This window comes from Rhipicephalus microplus, chromosome 6 (assembly GCF_043290135.1).
Source record: "Rhipicephalus microplus isolate Deutch F79 chromosome 6, USDA_Rmic, whole genome shotgun sequence".
Taxonomy (NCBI): Eukaryota; Metazoa; Arthropoda; class Arachnida; order Ixodida; family Ixodidae; genus Rhipicephalus; species Rhipicephalus microplus.
In genome coordinates this window covers 142,380,152-142,391,312 of record NC_134705.1, presented here as the reverse complement: position 1 = coordinate 142,391,312, position 11,161 = coordinate 142,380,152, and the positions used below count along the sequence as shown (strand labels likewise).

At 46.2% G+C, this 11,161-nt stretch overlaps 1 non-coding gene across 1 annotated transcript; it reads left to right on the top strand.

Moving 5' to 3' along the window:
- The first annotated feature begins 11,089 nt into the window (after positions 1–11,089).
- TRNAP-CGG (transfer RNA proline (anticodon CGG)) lies at positions 11,090–11,161 on the top strand. The gene has a single exon. It is a non-coding gene; the product is annotated as a tRNA-Pro (tRNA).

Sequence of the window (11,161 nt, the reverse complement as noted above, 5' to 3'; positions counted from 1 at the left end):
GTTCCGAACCTCGGTAGAATGTCGCTTACCGTGGTGAGATTCTTGTTGCATCCGGAAACGAACAAGAAGCCCTGGAAGGTCGGTGTCCATGTTGGAAGGCTTGTTGTCGGGCCTCTGCTGGTCGATTCAAAGCCGAAAGAGTGCTTCGGCTTTTTTTTCGTCCACTTCTTGTGCTTGGTAACAACAATGGTTGAAATGACCTGAATTTGGTTGGATTCCGATGAACTAGGTGAGCTTCCTGGAGCGATGGTTCTAGCAGCTGGATTCCGATCGTAGACGAAGCGAAGATACCACGAGCGTCGCGAGCAGTCGTTGTTGTTGTTGTTCACCTATTGCTGAGTGGCGCATACCCACTGTGAGGGATTGGCCAAGAATCGAGTGGTTTTAAAAATTACTCTACGAATTTGCACTATAGGAGGTATAACAGAAAGATTACCAATAGCCTAGGAAAGTGTGGTGCTTATTGTAATGCATACAAATAAGTACATAAAGGAATTTATTCTTAGAAGAGAGCAATAATAATAATTTATACATATATAAGTATGTGACCATGTTAGGATATTACAACTGGTTAATTAGTCAACCTATTAGTTTCATCAATATATTCACGGACAGTCGCGCATACTTTCGCATAAGAAAAACTAGAAATGGAAGCTCCAAAAGACAAAATGACAGGCACAGATAAGTCCATACCAATACCACGTAAAGGTATTTCTAAAAGTGTTTTTTGTGATGTGTTAAACCGCCTGCAGGTGATGATGTTTGATGTTTTATGGCGCAAGGGCCATTTCACGGCCAAAGAGCGCCAGTTCATCTTACTAAAAACATGGACAATGATTGTGATAAACGGCTGTATAAGGGCCATAAAATTCCTCGCGGTAAGGCGGGTAAAAACATACAAGTAATAAAATCATGACCATGTCGTGAAATGTGTGTGTGGTGTGAATAGATGACAAAAGTTGGTGATAATAAAAGACGATGGTGGATATGTATGGCATTAGCACGAGTGCCTCACTCGTTCATACCCTTGCGTCCAAGGGCCATGAGGCAAGTGCTTTCTTGTGTAACCACCGCAGCAAAAACCTCTCTGGAGAGGTCCTGCTACGGGATGCCCGGGTATATAATATGAAAACTATGAATTTCTTTTAAAAACGCTAACAATGATTTATGGCTAAAAAGTGGTTCCCTACCGACGAACATTGCAGGGTGTAAAGGTATATGTTGTCGGTAGGGTAATGGAAAGTGTTGTTTTCTTACAGTGTCCAATTGTTTGCACTCAATCAAAATCTGAAGGACTGTCAATACTTCACCACATCTGTCACACAATAGTGGATCGCCACCGGACAAAAGGTGTGTGTGTGTCGTGTATGTGTGCCCTATCCTGAGTCTCGTTAGTATTACCTCTGTATGACGCGATTTCGATACGGGGAGCCATGACCAAGGTGTGGCTTAATAACGTGTAGTTTGTTTTGTGTGCGTGTATCCCACTTGCTCTGCCAGTAGTCCCTGAGTTTTCGTTTGAGAGACGGCTTAAGATCAACGGCCGGGATTGATATGGGTGTAGGGGCAGTGCTTTTGTGGACGGATGCAGCGAGCTGATCCGCCCTCACGTTGCCTTGAATCTCACGGTGCCCTGGCACCCAGCACACTACAACATGTTGTTGGAGTGTGTATAGTGTGCATAAAATGGAGTAAAGTGAGACAAGGACTGGGTTTTTGTGTTTTTTAAGAGTGTGCAGAGCTGTTACTACACTGAGGGAGTCTGTATAAATTACTGCTTTTTGTATTTGTAATTGCTTGATGTGTTTAGCCGCCACAAGTATCGCGTAAGCTTCCGCTGTGAAGATACTTGTGCCTGGATGTAGAGGGCCAGCATCCGAAAAGGATGGGCCGACAGCAGCGTAGGACACAGAGGAGTTAGACTTGGAGGCATCTGTAAAGAACTCAGGACGTGTGTATTTGTGTTGAAGTTCCAGGAACTATGTTCGGATGTGGGCAATAGGCGCATGTTTGGTAACTTCTAGAAAAGACACATCGCAGTCTATAGTCTGCCATTGCCACGGTGGCGGGTATGCTACAGGAGCCATTAAACTGTGTTCTAGCAAGACTCGAGTTTCCTCAGCAAGACTTTTCAGGCGAATTGAGAAGGGCTGCCTCATCGAAGGCCTGTTTTGAAACAAAATTGAGCTCGACAAATCATTAATAGTAGAGTATGAGGGGTGCTCCTTGTCTACTTTCACCTTAAGGTAATAAACAAAGGACATGTAAGTTCTCTGCAGATGAAGCGACCACTCATTTGACTCAACATAAAGGCTTTCTACGGGGCTGGTGCGAAAAGCACCCGTAGAAAGGCGGATGCCCAAATGGTGCACGGGGTCCAGCATCTTCAAAGCAGTTTGAGTCGCAGACTGATAAACAACGGCCCCATAATCTAAGCGGGTGCGAATGAGGCTTCTATATAGGTTCATGAGACATTGCCTGTCACTACCCCACCTAGTACGTGACAACACTTTTAAAATATTCATGGCTTTTAAACATTTTGTTTTTAGATACTTGATGTGCGGTACGAAGGTCAACTTGTTGTCCAAGATTAATCCTAAGAATTTATGCTCCGTATTAACAGACAGACGTTGACCGTTCAGTTAAATGTCGGGTTCTGAATGCATGCCTCTCTTTCTGGAGAACAAGACACACGTGCTTTTTTGTGGGTTCAGTCGGAATCTGTTTTCCTCTGCCCATTTGGAGAGCTTGTTTAAACCTAACGGAACCTGCCGCTAACACATTGCCAGATTGCAACACCTAAAGCCAAGCTGGGCGTCATCGACATATGTACAATAAAACATATTGCGAGGGATGGTCAAGCGCAAGGAATTCATTTTTATGAGAAAAAGTGTGCAGCTAAGTACACCACCTTGTGGCACGCCTGTTTCCTGGACAAATGTTTGGGAAAGAACCGTACCAACCCGGACACGGAATGTCCGGTTTGACAGGTAACTTTTGATTATGTGAAACATTCTTCCGCGCACGCCAAGGTGGGATAGGTCTCTTAGAATTCCAAAACGCCATGTTGTATCATAAGCCTTTTCGATATCGAGGAACACAGAGAGAAAATAGTGTTTATGGACGAAGGCGTCTCTGATCTGTGCCTCGATACGAACAAGGTGGTCTGTCGTGGATCTACTCTCTCGAAACCCGCACTGAAATGGGTCGAGCAAATTGTTTGTTTCAAGAAAGTGTACAAGTCGGCAGTTTGTCATTTTTTCGAAGACTTTGCACAAGCAGCTTGTAAGTGCAGTAGGCCTGTAACTCGAAGCTAAAGAAGGGTCCTTGCCCTCTTTCAAAATGGGAATAACAATAGCCTCTTTCCAGGAGGTAGGAATAGTGCCAGAAGACCAAATAGCATTGTACAAACAAAGTAAGGTTTTTCTGGTTTCGTTTGGTAGGTTTTTTAACATTTCATACATCACACGGTCAGAACCTGGGGCAAAAGTACTGCAGGAGTTTAGAGATGTTTGGAGCTCAGCTAGACTGAAAGCTTGGTTATATGCCTCGTATCTAGTGGATTTGTGTTCGAGTTTTTGCTTTTCTATTCTTGTTCTGTATTTTTGGAAAGTGTCGGTATAGTGGCACGAGCTGGATACCTGTTCGAAGTGTGCACCGAGAAAGTTTGCCTGATCTTCCAAGGTATCACCCTGAGTGTTTACGAGGGGAAGTGTGTGTACTTGTTTTCCTGCTATCCTACCGACCATGTTCCAGACCTTAGCCTCCTGTGTGTATGAATTAACCCCTGATAAAAAAATTGCCCGCAGCTTCCCTCGGGGGAACACTGAGGAGGATGCGGAGCATATAATTGGTTAACGGGGTGTTAAAGTGCGACTTACTTGGTTCGATGGCTAAATTGGTTAACGTGGTTGTGAAATGGGGTGTTGAATTGCGACTTACTTGGGTCGATGGCTAAATTGGTTAACGTGGTTGTAGGAGGGGGTGTTAAATGAGTGAACACGTACACACGTATGCGAAAGGGCGGCGCTGGTCGAAGGGACGTCGATCATTGTGTTTGTGGATTCGTTGGAATTCATTTCACCGTGACCTTGGACGTCGACGCGCCGTACAAACCAACCGACGAGCGGCAACTGAGCGAGCGAGCGCCGACCTTGAGTATATATACAGCTCGACGGCGCATGCACTGTCAGCTGTTGAATGTTCTCGAAGCGCGACGCCACATGCGCGTCCATTGGAGAATCAGGAGAATTGTAGATGTCGAACGCGGTGTGTAGAGGAGGAAGGGTGCACAGATGGTGGAGGAGTGAAGCACGCGCGGTGTGTAGAGGAGGAAGGGATGCACAGATGGTGGAAGAGTGGGCGACGGCGCGACGGCGCATGCGCGCGCGTCAGCTGTCGAATGTTCGAGAAGCGGTGCGGACGGCGCGGACGGCGCGGACGGCGCACTACAAGGCGCGAGTATAAGATGCTTCCGCATCTAAAACTTCTGCCAGCTTTCTCTTCTGGCCTGCCGACGCGTTCTCCTTGCTTGAGACTTTATTTTCTTGAAGGTTTCAAGATTTTCGGCTGTCGGTGAGTTCCGAAGCAGCCTCCAAGCTCTGTTTTGCTGTTTGCGCGCGTTTCGGCATTCAGAGTTCCACCATGGCACACGTCGTTTTCCAGGGTGTTCATTTGTTTGTGGGATGCATTTTGTTGAAGCATCAATCAAAAACGCTGTGAAGTAGTTCACAGCAACATCACTGTTCAAAGTACAGATGTCATTCCAACCTAGACGAGCGATAGTATAAAGCTTTTCCCAGTCGGCTCTGTTTATTAGCCACTTGGGAACACGTGGTGGGCACTCGGTTACTGTAGTTGTGCTCAAAACTACGGGGAAGTGGTCACTTCCGTACAGATTACTGACCACGTTCCACTGGAGTAGAGCCACAAGAGATGGAGATGCTATGCTTAGGTCTATGGAGGAGTAGGTGTTATTAGCGAGATTATAATAGGCTGGTTTTTTCGATTCAGGAGACACGCGCTCGACGAGAGAAGGAACTGTTCGATCAGTCGACCTCGCGCGTCATACCGAGAATCACCCCATAGCCTGCTATGCGCATTAATGTCTCCAAGGAGAACATAAGGCTCCGGAAGTTCATCAATTAGAGAGTGTAAATCACGTTTTTGTAGCTGATAGCTAGGAGGAATGTAAATATTGCAGATTGTGATCAGTTTGTCAAAAAGAACTGCTCGAACAGCCACTGCCTCAGGGGATGTTTGGAGTTGTATGTGTGTGCATGCGATTCCTTGATTCACTATGATGGCAACACCTCCGGATGATGTCATGACATCAACACGGTCCTTTCGGAAAATAACGTAATTACGAAGAAAATTTGTGTGTTTTGAATTAAGGTGTGTTTCTTGTACACACAGCACTTTTGGCGAGTGTTCGTGTAAGAGTTCTTGGATGTCGTCAAGGTTTCTGAGAAGGCCCCTGACGTTCCATTGTATATTTTGAGTGTTCATGGTGAATGTGAAATAGTGCTGTGTGTACGATAAGCAAGTGGCTGTTTAGACAGGGAGTTTGAGTTCACTTAACAGGGCCATCACCAGGCCCTGTTATCTGCTTTTTTGTTTTCTTGACGCACTCCAGGGAGCCACGCCGCTCTTTCGGCACCAAGGGTGCCGACGTATCCATTGCCTCCTCGGAGGCACTGGATGCCCGCACGTGCGGGCTGTTTGTACGAATTTCGGGCCTCGCCTGGTGAGGTGAGGCCTTGAGACCCGAGGACTCTGGATTCTCCGGTCTCTGTTTGGGAGTAGGCGGTGTAGCCTGGGCTACAGCTGCCTTGGGGGCAGGTGCCACAACCACCGACTCGGTAAGTGCGGGCCGAAGGTGTGGTGAGGGCTGGTGCGGCGGTGCCCCCTGACTGGCCGCATCAGCGTATGTAGGTCCATAAAATGGAGCGACTCTTCGCTGTGCTTCCTTAAATGTAATGTTATCCTTCACCTTCAACGTAATTATTTCTTATTCTTTTTTCCAGTATTATCAGGAGCGTGAATATGCGGCATGGTTTCCTTCGCAGTTTACACAGTGTGGCGGTTGTTTGCAGTTCTCAGACACGTGGCCTAGTACTCCACATTGTGCACAAGTCTGGCGACCACGACAGGTTTTAGAACCATGGCCATACCTCTGGCATTGGAAGCAACGACGAGGGTTTGGTATGTACGGCCTGATAGATGCCTTTGTGTACCCTGTTTGAATAGATTCCGGTAGTTTACTGGATGCAAATGTGAGTATTAGGTGTTTCGTCGGTGTTTTCTTATTATCTCTTCTAATAATGATTCTCTGCACATTAGTGACATTTTGGCTCTTCCACCCCTCCAAAAGTTCAGTCTCAGTCAAGTCAAGTAAGTCCATGTCAGATACCACTCCGCGAGTTGTGTTCATTGATCTATGTGGTGTTATGGTTATTAGTATGCCACCGAAATCTGAAAGACGGTCTAGCTTTTCAAATTGTTCTTTGTCACGGATTTCGAGGAGAAGGTCTCCACTAGCCATTTTGGTTACCTTGTATCCTGTGCCAAGAGTTTCGGTAAGACACCTAGAAACCAGGAAAGGAGAGACGGTTCTGGCTTGCTTTTCAGTTTTTTCACAGTGGATAACATGATAGTGAGGATATGTTTCTTTGGGCTGGTTAAAAAAGTTTATATCATCGGTGCGTACCCGCTTTAAGCCGGTACGATCAGATATTAAGGGGAATGCTCTGTGCATGCCTGTCTTATTTTTGTTCAGCAGCGTTGGCGGCCACCCACCACGGAGCCCAACGAGGGGACGCTACAAGTTTGCGGATGCTGAAACCTGCAGACGCCAGCCGTACAACGCCACTATAACCCAATGTGCCTAGACCAAGGTAGGCTATTTGCACAGGGTTAACCCTAGCCGCCAGGAAGTTTGGAAGTAAACGGAAGAGAGTAGAAGACAGGACAGATAAACAGTAAGAGATAAAGACGAAGATGTAGGGAGAGAGAGATAGGAAAAGGCGACTGCCGATTTCCCCTGGGTGGGTCAGCCCAGGGGTGCCGTCTACGTGAAGCCGGGGCCAAAGGGGTGTGTTGCCTCTGCCGGGGGGCCTTAAAGGTCCAATCACCCAGCATCGGCTCAACCACCAGGATCCCCTTTTCCCCGGACACGGCAAAGCCACGCACGGCTAGGCGTGGGAGTCAAAACTCCCCCGTTAGCTCGGGTCCGTGGTGTCGCTACACACCAAATGCCTACTTGCGCAGGCGCCTCTGCGGGGACCGCCTGCAGGTCAAAAAGAAGTGATCTATTGTTTCTAGCTCATCTCAGAACGCGCACAGTGGCGAACGTGCCTGAGCAGACCTGTGTTTAGAAAATTTATATTTGGTACCTGCTAACGCAGCCTAGTGATAGCTACTTCTTGTTTACGAGTGAGGCAAAAATGTCTTCGACAGGGATAGTTAGAGAACAGATTTGATTCCTTTATAAATGGTTCATACCCACTGCAGTGTATTTGCCGAGAAAGCGTAGCGTGTTCGTTTTATTTTTATGAGCACAACAACAATGTTAATGAATAAATTAGGATGTAAATAATGTACTAGATATCATAGAGAGAGACACAGAGGGAGAGAGAGAGAGAAAGGGAGAAGAAATAGAAAGTGAAGTGTGGCAGCTTGGGCTAGTTGGTATGGCATGTCGATAGCTATAGCTCGAAAACAAAACGACGAACCAGAGACAAGAAGTATACGGAGGACACGAGCGCTGACTTGCAACTGAGTTTATTGCGCAGATCACAAAAATATATAGAGGAGACAGTAATCATGTGACAAAAACCATATGGAACGAACAGCGAAACATGAGTAAGAGAAAAACAAAAAAACAGAAGCACAGAAAAAGGCAAAGAACAGTAAAGATAATATAACTTCTTGCGCGCACCTAATCCTTCGAGGAACCTTAGTTCTTTCTCCGACAAAGACACAGAGGGCTTGCTAATGCAGGACACCTGTTCGCGTGCAATCTGCGCGGCCTCGACAATGACTGGGGTGCGCTCATCTTTGTGCCTTACAGCATCACTGTGTCCTTGAAAAGGGGCACACAGTTGCACTTAGTGCACTGCTGAAAAACAAAATCATCTTTCCCGTTTCTAGCATTGTTAGCATGTTTTCTCGGTCGATCGTTCAGACATCTTCCGATCGTTCCGACATAACGAGCACCGAATGCAAGGGGTGTCCTATAGACAACTTCCCGGGAGCATACCACACAGCTGTTTCTATGTTGAACTCTGCCTTCTCCGATGATTGCGCTTTCAGGGGCTTTGTAAATTTGGTGAGGCTGATTATTTTGAACGGTGCCGAGAACAGGACACGAACTCTAACTCGTTCTTCGATTTTCTTGAGCCTGTGTGATATCTGGTTTTTCTACGAAATCACGGCTATCCTTTCACGCTCTGTATTCGTGTTGCTTGGATTCTGTCACTGCCTCTGCTCTGCCTTATTAGTCCGCAGGATAGTCTCAGCAACGGAAGCAATAAACACCTCGGGGAAACCCGAAATCTTAAGCCGGGAAACTTGAGCTTTGAAGCTCACAAAGTTATTGTGGGCGCGCGACCTATTTAAGGCATTCTAAGGACAGGTTCGTGCTATGCCTCGCTTAACTAACTTGCTGTGAGCGGAAGAAAAGAAAGTAAACGTTTCTGCGCACGTGGTTTATAACACCAACAGATGTGCTGTGAGCTAAAAAAACTGTCTTAAATCCAAAAAGCGACACATGAAATGCCCGAAAATGGCAAGTTACTCATTTTGGATTTAAGACAGCATGGCGCCTACTCACGACGGTCGTAACAATATATAGTCTTAAATCAGCCTACAGGAGACAGTTGTAGTTCACTCTGGCGTTGTACTGAAGCATTGATCTAGTAAAGTAGCCTATATGTTACCGTCAAAAGTACGTCGGCTGTGCTGCCTCGTACCTGCAGGATGGCTCACTATAACGCTAAGTTTGAGTGGAATTATTATAAAATCTTACGGCCTGGAGCATAAAACTGCCTATGTACGCATGAGACCCCAAACACTTGCATGTGTAGTGAAACAGTGATCAGTGATGAAGCCAAGAGATGCACGTTGAGTATGGTGGGCTATGCCTCGCCATACACCAAGCCTTCAGTCTTTAGTCTGAATTCTTAGTTCACCAGCCACGCCCGGCAACTCCCAGCCACCATGTCAGGCACATGCGCACTCATCATTCCTTTCCTTACATGCCTCTTATGTCAAAATCCTGGCGGCTGTTCAAGAAAGAAGCCATGTCATAGCCTGTTCACTTTAGTAATAAAAAACGCACCTATATTTTCACCTATACGTAGTTCCTGTATCTAGCGCACTGTAACAAAACGCATTTACTTAGGACACTATCAAATACGGTGAAATGGAAGTTCAAATTAGAAAACTACAACTGCGCAATAGCCAAATCCCTCTGCTAGCTGCAATATAAAAGTTGGTAGGTGAGAGAACGCACAAAAAGGAAAATTCGGGTTGCGATGACACCTGAAATTCCACGCACCGATTTCCGTGGATTCATGAATTTTAACGCCGTCTACTTGAACTTACTCAGCTTCTCATTAGCAAAAATAAGCAGATTGTCATCCGAGGTGGCCAAAGATTTAACGTACCAGGTTTCAGAAAATTTCGTGGAGCCAATATGGCCAGAATCTAAGAAAAAAAAAGGGGGGGGGGGGGCGTGGGAGTTTGAAATCTGTGACAACACCTGGGTTATTTCAGGCACGCCGTTTAAGAATGAAACCGGACTATCTCTTCTAATAATGAAGCTATAGCGAAGAAATGAGGGACTGAGCAGGTTTCAGATTGTCTGTCTAAATTAATACATTGTTTCACGCTGAAATACCTCCATGGTTTTTATTTATTTAAACAGCCTAATGCGACGCGAGCGACGTCGCAATAATCTTACCTCAACTTAACGTGGTGGAGTGTGAATCAGTTTAAAAACTGGGTGAGCCTAAAGTGAGAATGAGCACGTAATTAGGGTGGTGATCATGAGAGAGGTGACTCCAACAATGTGACAGTGAGGCCAACGCATTCAATTTGTGTTTACGAGTGGAGATGCGAAATCGGACGTGTCATGTGTTGGAAATCTGTAGTTTCGGAGCTAAGTGGCCGGAAGCATTATCCGTGTTACACATTGGACAAAAATTGGGAAAATAGTCATTTATAGGCACTTATAGGTATTTAGGCACCTACACCTAAAACAGGCATTTATATAGGCTCTATAGGAACACCCTAAAAGTCATTGTTAACCTCTAATAAATGCTCATATATCAAAATGGCACGATAGGCATGCACAGACCAAAATAGGCATTTGCCTATAGCACGGTTTCTATTGATATCGCAGCCCATAGAAGCTCCCGCCTGCTGCGGGGGCAAGAGCCACGCGCTAATCGTTGCCGCGATAGCGCGGCAATCATAGGCCTCCCAACTTCGGCCAGGGGGCGCTGCGCCGCGTGCGTTTGGCCGCTTTTCAGGTGAAAACCGGTCGCTCGGTACCCCGCTGTCGCCTTCTGCCTGCGCTGTCTCAGCACGTTTACGCGCTCTTCACGCGCTCTTCACGCGCTGTTATCTGGTATCCCTGGGGGCAGCGTCACCTCTGAATTGCATCGAAGGTTTCAAAAGATTCTAAAAAACGTTTTTATGGTCTAAAAACGTTTTATGGCCAAAGACTTATTAGGTGGTACTACCGTGGACTGCACTTCCAAACTGCTGCTTTTCTTTTCTTCTATGTTTATTATTCTTTATCATCTATATTTCGTTTATTGCCATTCTTTTTTTATCCTGAAGTGACCTGTGTTTCTTGAAGTATTACCCGGTCCACAAACGCATTTCTCTAATCTGTGGTCGTTGCCTAAAACCACTCCAAGAGCTTGCCACGCTAACAATATGCATATCGATACATGTAAGCTGTTCGCATTACGTGAAACGAGTCGTACACGTTTCTGCGAACCCGATTTAGGTACTGAGAGCGCATCGTTTATTTGTAAGAATCTTGGTATCTTATAGCTGTCCGCAGTCAAACAGTCTCGGCTCGTTGGTCGAGGGGTATGATTCTCGCTTCGGGTGCGAGAGGTCCCGGGTTCGAATCCCGGACGAGCCC